The sequence below is a fragment of the Pinus tabuliformis genome, chromosome J, assembly GCF_031772625.1.
Source record: "Pinus tabuliformis cultivar Carrire ecotype Pingquan chromosome J, CPIR1, whole genome shotgun sequence".
Taxonomy (NCBI): domain Eukaryota; kingdom Viridiplantae; phylum Streptophyta; class Pinopsida; order Pinales; family Pinaceae; genus Pinus; species Pinus tabuliformis.
In genome coordinates this window covers 7,149,458-7,166,793 of record NC_142295.1, presented here as the reverse complement: position 1 = coordinate 7,166,793, position 17,336 = coordinate 7,149,458, and the positions used below count along the sequence as shown (strand labels likewise).

General features: G+C 38.1%; 1 pseudogene across 1 annotated transcript in view; it reads right to left on the bottom strand.

The window, feature by feature from the left end:
- Positions 1–1,674: 1,674 nt before the first annotated feature.
- The window catches only part of LOC149225156 (protein-tyrosine sulfotransferase-like), a 267,602-nt pseudogene continuing 251,940 nt past the window's right edge, over positions 1,675–17,336 (bottom strand). Inside the window, exons 10-11 of the transcript XR_016246941.1 lie at positions 2,599–2,754; positions 1,675–2,110 (exon numbers count right to left, since the gene is read on the bottom strand). The product of XR_016246941.1 is annotated as a protein-tyrosine sulfotransferase-like (transcript). The remainder of the gene's footprint in view (positions 2,111–2,598; positions 2,755–17,336) is intronic.

Here is a 17,336-nt window from a genome sequence, read left to right as displayed (position 1 = left end):
CTAGAGGTAGCGCTGGACTAATACACCATCATACAATGAGTAGTTTCCAATCGAACTACGGTAGAGGTCTTTCAATTTTCGCTTCAGAAACACTATATTAAAAACCAACTCACCATCCAATTTATCTCAAATTTCTATGGTTAAAATGCTCTTTGTATAGTCGTTCATTTTCTTTCCATTTTTGTTTTTTAAAATTAATTTTTATTTTAGATACTTAAGAACATTAAACACTTCTAAAAATCTTAATATATTATGCCACTTCCTTAAAGAATGTGACTTCACTTAGACTTTCCTCTTAAGATATCATGACTCCACATTATGTTTTCATTTAATGAGAACTTCATAAAATGGACCTTGTCTTTTATATTAAATAGACTGTGGTCGAGACCTTGGGTAATAATTTTGCCAAACCGTTATCCTTTAGTATGAACTTTCATTGAGTCAGTTTCGTCTTCATAATTAACACTGGGATGGCTAGACTAGCGGCAGTCATGGCAACATAGGTGTTATTCAATTTTATGTTCTCAAATCCATCTCGGCGTCTATGCACGTGTGGGGATATCAACAATAAACAGTGTGCCTTTAATGTGGAACGTTTCCTTCAAAACCACTTCTTTTTGTCCTTGTCTTTCCTTCTTCCACAGTGTGCCCTTGTCTCACTACTTTTCATGTTCCACACCGCTAGTTCCTCTTAATGCCTCTTTCACACATCATCAGTGCTCATGAAAGCCATAAAACAAGTGGCTCATGTATTCAACAGAGCAGATAACTCACATATTCAACAGCGCAGATAAACCGTGCTCTGATACTCCTCGAACCAACGCTCTGATACCAATGTAAGACAACACAATTGGAAACCAACTCAAACATATATTAATTATTGATCTCAAAGAATGATGTACACAATGTACATATAAATACATAAAAAAACCGTTGATTCAGTTTTTAGGTCTTCTTGGACTCTACTAACCACTTACCATAACACAAACTAACCCAACCTTAATCTCGAGAATTAGTTGTCTAACAAGTAAACGGTACATTGACCGAGTACTATGCTCGCATGAGTACTATGCCTCATAATCCTAGTCTATTTCCTAGAATAAAATAATTCTGTAAAGATATCCCAATCATAATCACTTATTCTTACATTATGGTCAAGCACCCATGGAACTTTGTAATATGGCTACAGAGGTTATATGTACCCTATGCCTCTCACATATTATAACTAATTTCCTTTTCATGGTTAATAAAATTGTCTGAGTACACTCGAGGAGCAGATTCTATTAATCTTCCACGTGCACAATCGTATATGATTCTTTGACATTCTTATCTCTAAGAACTTGTTAAGAGTATTATCCTACATATCAAGACTTACACGTGCAATTCATCATCGGCATAATTGATGCTTATTGTGCTATTTTGGGTATCTTGGTACATATCAGTATTAGGGACTTTCTTAACAAACGAAGAAATATTCCCGTTTTAACCATCTTATATTTCTACATATTAGAGCATCTTTGACCACATACAAATTAGTAGATTAAATATGGATATATCGATCTAACAGGCCTGCACAATCGTCTCTCACACATGCCAGTTAACTTTGACCACATATGCAAACTGCTAGATTTAAAAATGGATATATCGATCTAAGAGACCTGCACGATCACATCTCACCTCTCAGCCATCCCAATTATAAATACAGAGAGTAAACTCTAAATGTTTTGATCAGTGCTACTGCCATGAGAAACATTTCAACATTTTCCTCTGGAAATATAATGTTACATATATGCTACCGAGAGCAGGTCTCTGTATGACTCTTCATAGGAAAAATAGGCTTACCCGATGCCTCTCCCCATGAAAAACTGTAATTTACAGAGGAAAAACTTGTTCATTTTACAGCGTCACGAGTGTGACAAAAATGATGATAAATAAAATACATTAATGAGGAAATATCATATATGACATCTCAAATTTTAAGTTTCGATGTCCTTCCCTTTGCCGCTAGTTTATAAATTAAATAAACAAGTGGCACAACTGTGATAAATGCCAAAAAACCACTGACTGATAGGAACCTTGATGCCCTGTTGTAAAAAGTATCCTCCATTACCTGTAAATACACATGAAGGTGAAAAACGATAAACCCCGGATAAGGAGAATTTAGAAAGAAAAAACAAAAACAAAAAAAGGGTCAACAAGCAGAAGAGAAGCTCGGCAAATAATGTCGAAAAATGTGATATTTTCAGTGAAAATATAGCTTTTACGGATGATAGTTTATGGAAAGAGAATTATAGGCAAAATTTTCTGGAAAAGAGAGTTTTCTGGAAAAATCCAGACATGAACAGGGCTTCGAGTTACATACTTGAAAACAATAAAAGAAAATTTATTTTGGATCGAAAGCCAAGGACATCTATAAGCAAATAATGCAATACAACTAATTGAAAATTTCACATCGTTTTATAATGGTCTGTATATATATCTCTACTGGGTGACTTGTGAAACTCAACGAACTTCCAATCGAAGAGATCAATGCCAGTATGCAGCGTTGCAGACTCGTATTTATCTAAAACTATCATTTGAGTTGCCACGTTTATCTACCTGTAAACTGGATTCCCGTGGAATAGAAGTCTGCTGTTGAAGCCAAGCTGTCCGTTGTTTAGAGTATATTTCAAGGGCATGTTCATATAGCTTGACATCGAGACTGTTCAACTTTTCTATTTCCTTTATGACAGCCTCTGGTACACGAGACCGTTCCTACAGAACAAAACAAAGAAAAACATTAAAATAAAAGAGAATTGCTAAACGGACTGGATTTTAACTCAAAACATATACTTGCAGTTTCAATCAAGTTTGAATACCCTTCATGTGCTAATAAAGATTTGACAATCCATATAAGTTTATTGTGCACAGAAAAATCAAAATGTGGTCAATAGGTTACACACAAATAATATTTTCTCCATTTCTAGAGATTTGTGCTGAAATTGGGGGTGAAAAAAAGTCTTATCTAAGTCACACTGTTCTGCTTTGACAACAATTAATGAATTTTATGCAACGGGTTCCGGCTATATATTTTCATATAAGAAATCAATGCTAATGATTAATAAATATAAAACATATATGAATAGCTTAATCATGATAAAATCAGAGGCAGAACATATTCTTTAGCTTCAAAATTTAAAAGAGTCTATATGTCCATAATGTCAAATAAGTATAATCCCTAAATTAAATTCACAAAAGTTAAAACATAATCAAACTTCAAACATATAGTACAAAGTTAATATCTTTACACCTACAAGAATATACATCTTTACTGGTTTTCATTCCCGCATATTAAGCCTCTGCAATATTGTCTCGACATACTTTCTCTGATTTACCAAATGTTACTTTGTCCGATCTATCAAATGTTTTTGTTTGTTATGTTAGCGCTTGAAATTTCACCTCAGGCTAAGAAAGGCAAACCTCAAGGCTACATCAAACCATTTAGCCTCGTAGCTAGCCCTACGGGGCAGGAGAAGGCTCTCTCCGGTCTATCTCGTGAAATTTTCAATGGGATGAGATGACCAACAAGGTGACACTGATATTAGCCTAGTAAACTGATTATAAAGGTTGATTTGGGGGTTTTTGGTGGCAAATTGAGGAACTGCAATTTAGGGTGCGGAGATTTGACACAGTTTCTGCAGGGGGGTCTTTGGGGCGAGATAGGAGCCTGTATTGATGCCTTTAACTGAAATGAATGGTGAGGAATGAAAGATGAGGAGCTAAAGAGAGCAAACAATCACTTTGAATTCTCTTTAGACAGAAGAAAACATTGAAATTAAACAAATTTAAAAGCAGAGCATGGCTAGCATGAATTCATACTTTAACACTTCATTTGTTTAATGTGCAGCAGTAAAGAAAGGAAATGAATCACATAACAAAGCTTACAAGAACATGAAGAACACACCATCAACACATGAGTCCACAAGAATCCCAAAGATGACTGCAAAACCCTGGTCTTCCTTAGCCAAAAATTGCAGAGATACAAGTGAATAATACAATGATAGCTTCTCCCTCAAGAGTCCAACCATGAAAATGAGCAAGAAAGTACATAATATAGATGATCTAACCTCTTTCCCTGCCTCCATGGGTCGAGCTCACTATCCTAGGAGTTGTTTGAACCACTTCTAAACTAAGCACTAGAAAATAGACAGTCAAAACAACTTGCCTCTATAAACTTGGAAACCAGTTCATACATTCAATTTTTACCCTTTACATGCAAGAATCTTCTAGAAGAGTTAAACAAGAGTAAAAATATCCAAAAAGTGTCACAATTACATCCAAGAGGACCACCATCCATCTCAAAAAGTCAAACTGGAGCCAAACTGCGTTTTCTGGGCTGAACTGGTCAAATCTGGCAAAGTTTCCTCAACGAGTCGCGCACTTTGGAGCTCTGTTTGGAGGCCTTCCCGGTGTCAGAATTGGGTGCAGGATAGCTCGTTGGAAAGGTCTCTGTGTCTACTTTCCAACCCAACTGGAATTTTTGGATTTGGAGGTCATTTGCCCAGTCAAAAGTCAATTCTCCCAAGACTGCTTCTGCAACTCAAAAAAGGGGCAGAAAGTCAAATTTTGCCTGTATTTTGACCTTCTGGAGGCCCAAATCCCCATAAAAACTCAAGTCCATCCATAGGCATGTGTAACTTTGGATGACAAATCTAGAAATGTTGAGTTTTTGCAAAACGGAGCTACGATGACAAAGGGTCTCACCGGGGGTGAGACCCGTTGAGGAGCCAAAACCTATAAATTTCCAAAAATTGCCAAAATTACCCAAAATTCTCAAAAAAATTTGGGATTTGAGCTGTGGCTAAGCTATTGAGTGCCATGATCTTTGAGTGAAGCCTCAGCCAAGATATGGAGGGGATTGGGCATTTTCCTTCGTTTTTGTGCTTTGGCCAACCGCCTTGGATCCGGCGATTGTAATTTTGACATTTCTCTAAAACCATGACACCTATGCAAAAAGTGAAGGAGGTTTTTCTTCTTTGGCATGTTGTGGAAAAAAAACCTCTCTTAGTTTTCCAAAATTCATCTTTTATTGCTCTGGAACATCATTTGAGTGCGACTTGTCCCGATGTGTGAAACAAGGAATTTTGTCGAAATTGAGTGAAATGAAGGGGATAGGGGGCTTCTAAATTCTTGGGGAAATTTTTGCGAGTGGGGAGGGATGTTAGGAAGCAGGGGAAAGTGGAATCTCAGAGATTGAGCGAGTGGAAGGGGTCCAAAAGGGCAAAACACAGGCCAAACGTAGAAAATTGCCAAGTTGTAGCTAGAAACTAGGGTTTGTGCAAAAATGAGGAATTTGGCGGATCTAAGGGATGGGAAGTGTTTGATAAAGTATTTTAAGGATAGGGGAAGGTGTATGAACATCTGGATACAAGTTTTGCCGATGATTTGACCGTCCAAGAGAAATTGGCTTCAAAAACCCTAGGAGAGGGAAATGAGCTTGCCTAGGTGCGACTGAAGCATGAACAAGATGTAACATGACCCAATAGACACTTACATGATAATGACAACCCTATGAATGATGATAGACTCAGTTGAATGATGACATGGACCGCCATTTGGACAACTTTAGAAGGAGTAAAAGCAAACCCTAGACCTAATGCCTAGTGACCAAATTTTGCTTGAAGACTCACTGAAATGACAAAATTTGACCTTGACACTTCAAAATCACTTTGTAAAAGCATGTTTGATCACTAGAGGAAGGCTGGAAAGACTGACACTAACATTGGCTCCAATGGGGATGGTAGCTCCTTGGAGGTACCAAGAACCTTAGACCTCTAGGAGAGCAGACCAGCGCTTTTCAATCATTGGGCAATGGAGTCAAAAACTCAAGCTGAAATGCATGACTGAAAACCGACTCAAACTAACTTAACAACAAGACTGAAAATGGACTAACAAAGGACACATGACTCAACTAAAAACTGACTCAATACTTAAACACAATCGACCAACTGAAAATGATGCTCAAAGTGGAGCTTATTCATCACAACCTACTCTAACAGTTTCATTCATCACCTGATCAAGTGAAATGAAACAACCAATGCAACCAAGTAAGTATCTCATCTGCTGTTCGAATTCTCCGCAAGTGCTCACTTATGACCAACAAGAGAGAACTACTGAAAGACAACTCCCATGACAACTTGGGAACAGATCCATTGAATAATATGAATTCTTTATCCGCCTCCAAAAACACTGCATAAGGATCATGAAATTCAAGCACACTGGAACTTAGCTCATCTAATGGATTTCTCTTCTCCTCATACCATGAATGCAAACTTTGATCTGAGCCTTGTGACGAGACCTCTGCTAAAAATGACAAAGAAACTGGCTGCCGGATCAAATTCATATCAGCACATGTTTCAAGCTCACATGTAGTTAATGGAGAAAGACTTTGACTGCAAACCTCATCCAAAACATCAGCTATTGGATCATGAAAAACTTGAAAAGACTGTTGCAATGTATCCATTGAAAATGTATGACATCCTTCTAACTGTTCATCTTGTTCTTGAGAAATTTTACGAGAATTCTGCCTTATAAACTGAAATGCTTCGAAACAAAAGGGTATAGAATCTTCCTGCATCATCAAATCATGTATTTCGTCTACCACAACTTCATCTATAATCTGCCCTTCAAGTTCATTTGGTGGCTGCAAATCTGATGCTACAGGCTGCTCAAGAATTTTGTTATCCATCTCATCCTCAACATTAACACTGAGAGATTGCTGATTTGTGATAGGCTGTTCATTTGAAGATCTACTATTCAAAAACTGAAATGATTCAAAACAGAATGGTACGGAGTCACCTTGAATCATTAAATTATGTGTGTGCACTTCCAAGTCTTCATCTGCAACTTGAAAATCAATGACTTCCGGGGGTTGCAAATCTGAATATGAGAAGTCTTGAACAAAATTTCCTTTGCTCTCAAGATGGTTTAGATCAAGACTTGTTGACAGTTGATTTCTAATTTCATGGTAGTTATCTCTGATGAACTGAAATGAATCAAAACAAAAAGGCAAAGATCCTTCACTTACTTCAAAATTTGCTGCACTTTCCTCGTCAATGTCATAGCTGATATGCATCATTTGATCATTGTACTCGAGCTGCTGTAAGTGAACCTCTTCCTCCCAAAAACTAGCTGCTGGTTCGTCTACAAGATTAGCTTCTTTTTGAAGAACATAATCATCATCATACTGATCAAACCGAGGCAAATCATCATCAAACATACACATCATATCAACAGCTCTCTCTTCTGCACAATGATCTATAAAACAATCACTATGACAACTAGGATCAGAAACAAAATATTTTGGATCAGCAACTTGTTCTTCTTCAATCAGCGCGCCATGGGCTTGAACATCATAAGCATTCCTTGTGTTGATATTGTCCATCAGCTTTTCCACTGCACTTACCAAAATATCAAGCTTTACCTCTAGAGATGTCAATTTTTCCGGATCTATGATTTTCAACTCTTCTTCCTTCATCCTTGCCTGTCGGATCAGCAGATGCGCCTCTACATTTACTGCACTGTTTTGCATCTCATGAAGTGTTGCAATATCCCTTTCTCTCAGCTGAAACTCCATCTCCGGATCAAAGGCACCCGGATAGTGCAAGAGAGCAGATCTAGGAGTAGGCCTTATATCAACTGGCATTGAATAATAAACTTGATTAAATCTGGCTGAAAACTGTTGTATTGTCTCCCCTGGCAATCTTTTTAGCTGATTATACTCTTCTACAATCAAGAAAAGGTTCTGCCCAATCATCCACCGATCGAGAAAAACTTTGACAAACTGCTGGAAATCTGAGATGCTTGCATCAGGCAGGGCTTTGAACCAACTCTTCACTTTGGCTTGCAAAGAAAGAGCAAAAAGCCTTATACTAACATCTTCTTCGTCAACTTCAAAAAGATCTAGAAAATTCTCAAAATTCTGCACATGTTGCTCAGCGTTGACATTCTTACATTCACCATCAAACATCGGCAAATATAGATCATAGTTTTTGGGAAAAGCATGAAGAACAGGAGGTAAAACAAGAGGTTTATACCGATCTGGAATTTTACAAGGGGTAGGGGTATGTACAGCAGGTATAGGTTCATCACAAAATTCGGAAAAAGGATCTTGATCAAGCTCAAAGGCATGCAAATCTTTGGTATTCACACTTTTCAAAGGGAAAGAATCAACTGCAGGCCGAGGATCTCTTCTCAAATACAGTATACTTTGCAACGCAGCCTTGACATTCTTGGGAAAAGAGAAGAAATAATTTATGACAAAGAACAAAATATCTTGGATGAAATTCCAACTTGAATACCTGATATGTCCATATTCTCCTTTCATGTTTCTGCTGGTCGGGATCATCCTCCAGTGGAGTCTTTGGATCTGATCTCAAAAATGATTTAGAGTCGCCAAGTGAATGATTTCAGCCTTTCAAAGGTCTGATCGTTGTCCATCATCAACAATCAGATCTGAACTTGATACATGTACTGGGGTAAAATGCAATTGAAGTGTTGTATCCACAAGCTCACGGAGATTGACTGAAGCAGCGTTTATCTACTAACGCTGATGTAAAACAAGAGCGTTTTCGAAGGCTTCCTGGCGTAACTTCAGGCTCCGTCTAAGACTTATGAAATAACACGTCCATGAGCAAAGGTTTAGATGTTCTCCCCAGTATGGTCGCCAGTATGTTAGCGCTTGAAATTTCACCTCAGGCTGAGAAAGGCAAACCTCAAGGCTACATCAAACCATTTAGCCTCGTAGCTAGCCCTACGGGGCAGGAGAAGGCTCTCTCCGGTCTATCTCGTGAAATTTTCAATGGGATGAGATGACCAACAAGGTGACATTGATATTAGCCTAGTAAACTGATTATAAAGGTTGATTTGGGGGATTTTGGTGGCAAATTGAGGAACTGCAATTTAGGGTGCGGGGATTTGACACAGTTTCTGCAGGGGGGTCTTTGGGGCGAGATAGGAGCCTGTATTGATGCCTTTAACTGAAATGAATGGTGAGGAATGAAAGATGAGGAGCTAAAGAGAGCAAACAATCACTTTGAATTCTCTTTAGACAGAAGAAAACATTGAAATTAAACAAATTTAAAAGCAGAGCATGGCTAGCATGAATTCATACTTTAACACTTCATTTGTTTAATGTGCAGCAGTAAAGAAAGGAAATGAATCACATAACAAAGCTTACAAGAACATGAAGAACACACCATCAACACATGAGTCCACAAGAATCCCAAAGATGACTGCAAAACCCTGGTCTTCCTTAGCCAAAAATTGCAGAGATACAAGTGAATAATACAATGATAGCTTCTCCCTCAAGAGTCCAACCATGAAAATGAGCAAGAAAGTACATAATATAGATGATCTAACCTCTTTCCCTGCCTCCATGGGTCGAGCTCACTATCCTAGGAGCTGTTTGAACCACTTCTAAACTAAGCACTAGAAAATAGGCAGTCAAAACAACTTGCCTCTATAAACTTGGAAACCAGTTCATACATTCAATTTTTACCCTTTACATGCAAGAATCTTCTAGAAGAGTTAAACAAGAGTAAAAATATCCAAAAAGTGTCACAATTACATCCAAGAGGACCACCATCCATCTCAAAAAGTCAAACTGGAGCCAAACTGCGTTTTCTGGGCTGAACTGGTCAAATCTGGCAAAGTTTCCTCAACAGGTCGCGCACTTTGGAGCTCTGTTTGGAGGCCTTCCCGGTGTCAGAATTGGGTGCAGGATAGCTCGTTGGAAAGGTCTCTGAGTCTACTTTCCAACCCAACTGGAATTTTTGGATTTGGAGGTCATTTGCCCAGTCAAAAGTCAATTCTCCCAAGACTGCTTCTGCAACTCAAAAAAGGGGCAGAAAGTCAAATTTTGCCTGTATTTTGACCTTCTGGAGGCCCAAATCCCCATAAAAACTCAAGTCCATCCATAGGCATGTGTAACTTTGGATGACAAATCTAGAAATGTTGAGTTTTTGCAAAACGGAGCTACGATGACAAAGGGTCTCACCGGGGGTGAGACCCGTTGAGGAGCCAAAACCTGTAAATTTCCAAAAATTGCCAAAATTACCCAAAATTCTCAAAATTTTTTGGGATTTGAGCTGTGGCTAGGCTATTGAGTGCCATGATCTTTGAGTGAAGCCTCAGCCAAGATATGGAGGGGATCGGGCGTTTTCCTTCGTTTTTGTGCTTTGGCCAACCGCATTGGATCCGGCGATTGTAATTTTGACATTTCTCTAAAACCATGACACCTGTGCAAAAAGTGAAGGAGGTTTTTCTTCTTTGGCATGTTGTGGAAAAAAAACCTCTCTTAGTTTTCCAAAATTCATCTTTTATTGCTCTGGAACATCATTTGAGTGCGACTTGTCCCGATGTGTGAAACAAGGAATTTTGTCGAAATTGAGCGAAATGAAGGGGATAGGGGGCTTCTAAATTCTTGGGGAAATTTTTGCGAGTGGGGAGGGATGTTAGGAAGCAAGGGAAAGTGGAATCTCAGAGATTGAGCGAGTGGAAGGGGTCCAAAAGGGCAAAACACAGGCCAAATGTAGAAAATTGCCAAGTTGTAGCTAGAAACTAGGGTTTGTGCAAAAATGAGGAATTTGGCGGATCTAAGGGATGGAAAGTGTTTGATAAAGTATTTTAAGGATAGGGGAAGGTGTATGAACATCTGGATACAAGTTTTGCCGATGATTTGACCGTCCAAGAAAAATTGGCTTCAAAAACCCTAGGAGAGGGAAATGAGCTTGCCTAGGTGCGACTGAAGCATGAACAAGATGTAACATGACCCAATAGACACTGACATGATAATGACAACCCTATGAATGATGATAGACTCAGTTGAATGATGACATGGACCGCCATTTGGACAACTTTAGAAGGAGTAAAAGCAAACCCTAGACCTAATGCCTAGTGACCAAATTTTGCTTGAAGACTCACTGAAATGACAAAATTTGACCTTGACACTTCAAAATCACTTTGTAAGAGCATGTTTGATCACTGGAGGAAGGCTGGAAAGACTGACACTAACATGTTAGATATCTTCTAATTTCTATGCCCAAAAAGAAATTTGCAGTACCAAGATCCTTTATGTCAAATTTGGAGGACCATTTAGTTTTCACTTCCCAGATGATTTCTCTATCATTTTTAATCAACAAGATATCATTCATATATACAAGACCAAATAAATAAAGTGATCACCAACTAATTTGAAATATACACAATAATATGTTTTGTTCTTTGTGAAGCAAAGTCCCAATATATAAGTACCAAATTTTTTATACCACACCCTTGGTGATTGCTTTAATCCATATAAGGACTTTTTTAGCCTGCACACCAGCGATTTCTTTCCTTTAACAACAAAACCTTATAGCTGTTTTATGTAGATTTCTTTTTCTAAATTCCCATGTAGGGACACTATCTTCACATCCATTTGTTTTACTTCAAAATTTGTTGATTTAAATACCAGATGATTTATTTTGCCCAACAATTATTTATACCCAAAAATTTATTTTATTACACAAATAAACTTTTGAACTGCTGAAAATAAATACTCTGGTATTTCTTAACTTCACAAATAAAATGTAGTGGAAAATTCATAAGAAAATCAGCCACAAGAACAGAAATTTGACCCAAATTGTTTTTCCTTCACTTATATTAAATCTGGAAAATATTGGGTTCTGACCCACATAAAATTACACAGAAATAACAACTGAAGGGGAACCTGTAACTCGGACCCCTGGAAATAATGGCTGCTCGGAAGCTCAGCAGTTGAACTAGAATCAGCCCCAAGACAAACTTGGCCTCCTTGGAGTGCTCTTAGCCCTCTCTCCTTGCTCACGGTCTCTATGGAAATCATACGGCCCAAAGCTGCTTGGAAGCAGAAGTAGGGAGCGAATTTTATATAACATATATTTTTATATATTTTGATGCATATATGTCAGCAGAAGTCTGTAGAATGATAAATTAATTATAAAAAGCATAAAAACATTGATTAAACAATATAACATCAATCTTCTAGTAGACATGGGATCATCAACATGAGCTACATAAACACCATCTGGCTTAGAGTCAAAGGACCCCTCTGCAACCTCAATAGTAGTAGTCACAGCAAAACTAGACATCAAAACTACAAATCATTGATCGACATAATCACTTATGAAACTCATCATTTGATTCAACACTATTAGAAATGGGATCACTAATAAGGTAGAAATTGAAAAAGTTTAACATGCCTAACCAATGATTTTGGTTTGAATGAAGAGTTCATCACCTCAACCTTATAATATGGTAGAAAAAGCTTAATGCATAACCAATTATTTTCCTTTGAGTGAAGGGTACATTTTAGTTAAGGCCACGATAGAGGAGTTCAACAAGCAATACTACCAACATCAATGAAGTTCAATCAATAACACCAACATCAAGGTACTTAAAGGGCTTCATGTTCTTGATCAAATGCTAATCTCATATCCTCAAGCATGACAGAATCAATTGGAAACATTGCAATCCCCTAAATCTTGAAATTTGAAAACAAAATAAACTTTATAAGAACCAATAGTATTCAAGATGATGGTGTCAACCATGGGGGATGATTCACCATTTTTGGAGTAAAAAAGTAGAAAGATTAAAAAATAATAAAATAATAAAGCTACTTTTTCAACTCGTATTTTCAACTTATCTACCTAAGATTTTACTCAAATTTCAAGCGGAAGTAGTCGTTGGATGCAAAATTTAATTCCTCATCCAAAAAGTACCCATGTTGCATACTTTCGATGACCCTACCACATGAAAAATGAGAAATACATGAAAAAATGTGATTGCAATAATGTTTTTCATGTATTTCTCATTTTTCGTGTAGCGAGGTCCATTGAAAGTATGAAACATGGGTACTCCTTGGATGAGGAATCAAATTATGCATCCAACGAGTGTTTGCGCTCGAAATTTGAGTAAACTCATAGCGAGATAAGTTGAAAATACGAGTTGAAAAAATAGGTTTTTTCTTTTTTCCCTCTAAAATTTGATGATGTAATCTAATCTTATTTTATTATTTCCACTATTATTTTATAATTTCCATAGGAGGCCCATTATAGACCTCAAAAATCCACTAATGGGAGGGAACGAACCTTTTTCGGGAGGGGCAACCTGAAAGCGAATTATTTTTGGCAATAGCAAGCTCCTAAAATTCGCTCCCAAATGAGCGCTTTCAAGCAGAGCGCGCTTTGGGAGCGGATTCGAGGGGGCTGGGCAGTCACTCCCCACAGCCTTGACACGGCCTACGCACTTGTCAAATCGACCTAAGGAAATGACTTGTTCTTCACAACAAATCAACCCCTCAATGCGGTCCTTCTCTTCCTACTCGACTTCCCTTGAATATCTTCGAAAATTTCCCCCAGTAATTCCTCCTCAACCTTCTTCAATCAACTAGAGCCTCTCGCCCTCCTCTTAAGAAATTGCTCTCTCAATGTGCATAATGGTGTCTTCACATCTCCATTAGATTCACTTTATCATTTCATTAAGCAAATAATCCCTACCCTAATCTCAATGGCTAGGATTAGATCCCATGCCTCTCTTGAGAGTAATGGTTGAGATTAAATTAAGTCACTTAAATAATTTTATTATTTATTCTTAGAAATTTTGCTTAATAGTCCACAACGATTAATTACTCTCATGATTGTACTTTTCTTAAGGTTAAGCTCAAGAAAGAAATAATAAAGTCCCTTAGTCCAGCAAACAAGCATCTAAAGAGGCAATCAAACTTCTTTTGCATGATAAGACACCAAGCCAGTTTCGAAGACCTTCTGTAGGTATAAACATCAACATCCCTCCTAGCAAGGACGAGATTCTCCCCACCCCCAACTTGTACATGTAGAACATGAACTTCCCCTTCATTAGAGTCTTGGTAAGAATGTCTACTACCTACTACCCTATGGATATGTACTACAATCTCACAACACCTATTTGAATCTTGTCTTTGATGAAGTGATACTTGATCTCTATATGCTTAGACTTGTCATGAAACATAGAATTTTTAAAGAGCTTGATGCAACTCTAATTATCACAGTGAATCACAATGGGCCCCATCTCAAGACAAAATGACCATGAAAGCATCTTGCGAAGCCATGTGGCTTCACAACTCGCCAAATTCGTTTCCATGTACTTGGCCTCTATTAAGTTAAGTGCCACTAGGTGTTGCTTCTTGATGAACCATGAGATCATAGTTGATTCGAAGTCGAAACAACATCCAAACGTATTATTCATGTCCAATGCACTCCTAACCTAGTCTAAATCTATATAGCCCTGTAACTCCACTCCAACTCTGACATACCTCAATCCATACTCCACTGTACTTCTCAAGTACCTGAGCACATGATTCGCTGCCACCCAATGAACGTTCCTCAGCTCCACAATGCACTAGCTAAGTGTATTCACAGCAAAATAGATATTTGGCCTAGTGTTGACCAGATTCATCAAAGAACCTATCAGTTTCCTATACAATGTGGGATCCAACCAACTCACCCTCAAAAGCGCTCAACTCTTCAAGTCAATGATCATAGGTGTAAACATAGGCCTGCAACCCTCCATCATGAATCTTCTTAGAATCTCCACTACATAGTTGCCCTGCCCAAGGAAAATCTCTCCTACCTGTTGCCACCCTTCCAACCACAAAAAAGTAATGCATCAAGTCAATGTCATGTTGGAAAATGTAACTAGGTTCGGTCTTCATTTAATGTATTTGAGTCATCAAGTAATGTACTTGTCAAAAGAATAAAGAAAATAATTTTATTATTATTATTGTGACTTATTAAAGCATGGGTTTCATTCTTGGGTCACCATGTTTTATGTCAAAGTCCCCATTGAGGACTTCTAGGATTTATTCTAAGTCAATCAAGTCATTGTACTTTTAAAGAGACCCTTCTTGGGATTTTGAATCATGTAAAAAGGTTAAGTGTTGAGTTAAATATGATTTATGTATCCTCCACATCAAGTCGACCTAGAAGAAGATCAAGTTGGCCTAAGGACCCTAATTTGACCCACAAGAAGCCTATAAATACAAGCTAGTCGAAGTCATTTGGAGCATCACTCTCTCACAAGAAGTTCGATATCTCTTGTAGCTAGGAAAAGTGTGAAGTCTATTGTCGGGAAGCCGAAGTAAGTGTGAGTTTGGGGAAGTCTAAGGAGAAAGGAAAAATCGAAATTTTGGTGCCTCTCTCTCTGTTTCGTGTCCTGGATTGGGAGATCGAAGTCTTCCAAGTTTCTCTGTTGCCGGAAGCTGCTAGTTGTTGGAAGTTGCTACCTAGTCGAAGTTGCTCAAAAGGGGTCGAAATTCTGGGACACTGACTTGGTGTGGAAGGAAGCTCTAGTCTTGGTCTAGGGTGAAGAAACTCAAAGAATACTATTGAAAGAAAGAATTTCTTGACTGGGTTTTCCCCTCGACGAGGGTTTTTCCCTAGCATAGTGCCTATGTCTGGTGTCTATTGTTTTATGTGTTGCTGCTTTGGTAATTGCTTGATGAACTAAAAGAAAGAAGATATAAAAATCGTAATAATAAGAAACATCACAAGTAATTATCAAGAATAAGAAAATCTTGTTGCCTTTCTGATTTTCTGACATGTCCATCATTTCAAACTCAAAAGCAAGGTGCTCCTTGCACATCTCTCTAATCCTGTCAAGAAGAGATCAACAACACACACCACAAAGATAAGCGGCTCACCCTCAACAAGTACACAGTACAAGTTTGAGTTTGCCTTACTCTTAGTGAACCCCAAACTAAGAAGATATCCATGAATCCTGACATACCATGTGTGTGGAGCCTACTTTAGCCCATAAAGGGACTTTCAATTTACATACATGGGACTCCCTCCCATGCACCTCAAAGCCCTAAGGCTGCTCAATATACACCTCTTATTCAATTAGCCCATTGAGGAAGGCAATATCCTACGCTCCATCTTTGAAGCAATGAAAATAGTTGCCCTAATAGATGCATGTATGACAATAGGAGCAAATGTCTCCTCATAGTTCTCTCTCTCCTTCTGGAAGAACCCTCTCGCCAAAAACCTCACTTTGTGCTTCTCAAAGTTGTCATTCGTTGCATGCTTGATCTTGTAGATCCATCGAGAAGTGACCATTGACTTCCCCTCAGGGCTCGACACTATGTCCCACACATCATTCCTCGTGATGGAGCTATATTTTACAATGGTATTGTTGTAAAAATAACTAGGTTCAGTGTTCATAATCTTTAAACGTATATCATTTGTATTTCATGTAATAAGAAGTAAAGGAAAATTATTACTAGTCAAGCATGTTCTTCATGCTTCTAGGATTTGTTGAGTCAGATTTGAAATTGAGTCAAAGTCCATTTGGACTCTTTGTAAAGAAAAAGAAAGTTTTTTTTTTGTTAAGTCAAAGATAGTCAAATAGTCCTCCACAAGGCAAAGTCGACCCTCCAGATGGACAAGTCGACCGCCCAAAGGATGTGACCCTTCATATAGACAGACAACTATATAATGGCACGTGTTCTCATTCATTTTGGCAAAGTGAAATTTGTGGAAGTCTTGTGATAAGATTGAAGGCATATATGCAAGTTGATGAAGGACTGTAATGGCTATGATATGCAAGTTGATGAAGGACCGTAATGATTGATCTGCGAGTTAAAGGAGGACTACAAAGTCTGTAAAATACAAGCTACAGGAAGGATGAAAGATCACTGTGGGACAAGGCATCTTGTGACAGATTAGCTATCTTATTGAAGACAAATCATGACAAAGGATGAAGGGCTGACTTGGGGCACTTGTGGAGGTATTTGTCTTGGTCTTGGGTCTTGATGTATCACTTTGATCTGATTCTATAAGAGGAGGATTGTTCAGATTTTCCCCAATTGTGGGGTTTTGCCTTGGCTTAGAGCCTATATCTCATGTTCTTTGTGTTCTTGTGATCTTCATGCCTTTTAGGTTTTGGTAATTGCTTGAGGAAGAATAAATAATAAAGAAATAAAAGATGAACAAATCTCACAAGTAATTATCAAGAAAGGAGAATCAACCTTAATCTACAATATCCTTGATTTTCCAACAAGCATCCCTCTAGACTTGTTGATTTATTGCCTCCTCAAAGTTAGAAGGCTCGAAATCATTGACGCTACTCATCAAGGCCAAATCGCTGGAAAATCTAATAGGTGGTTTACTCTCCCTGAAAGCCCTGCAAGGAGCCTCCACACCCTCCTTTGCATCCCTTGTTGATGTTTTTGCAGCATCGGGCAAATATTCTCCCATGGGGTCATGTTGATTTGACTAGGGGAGAATGATACATTCACCCATGGG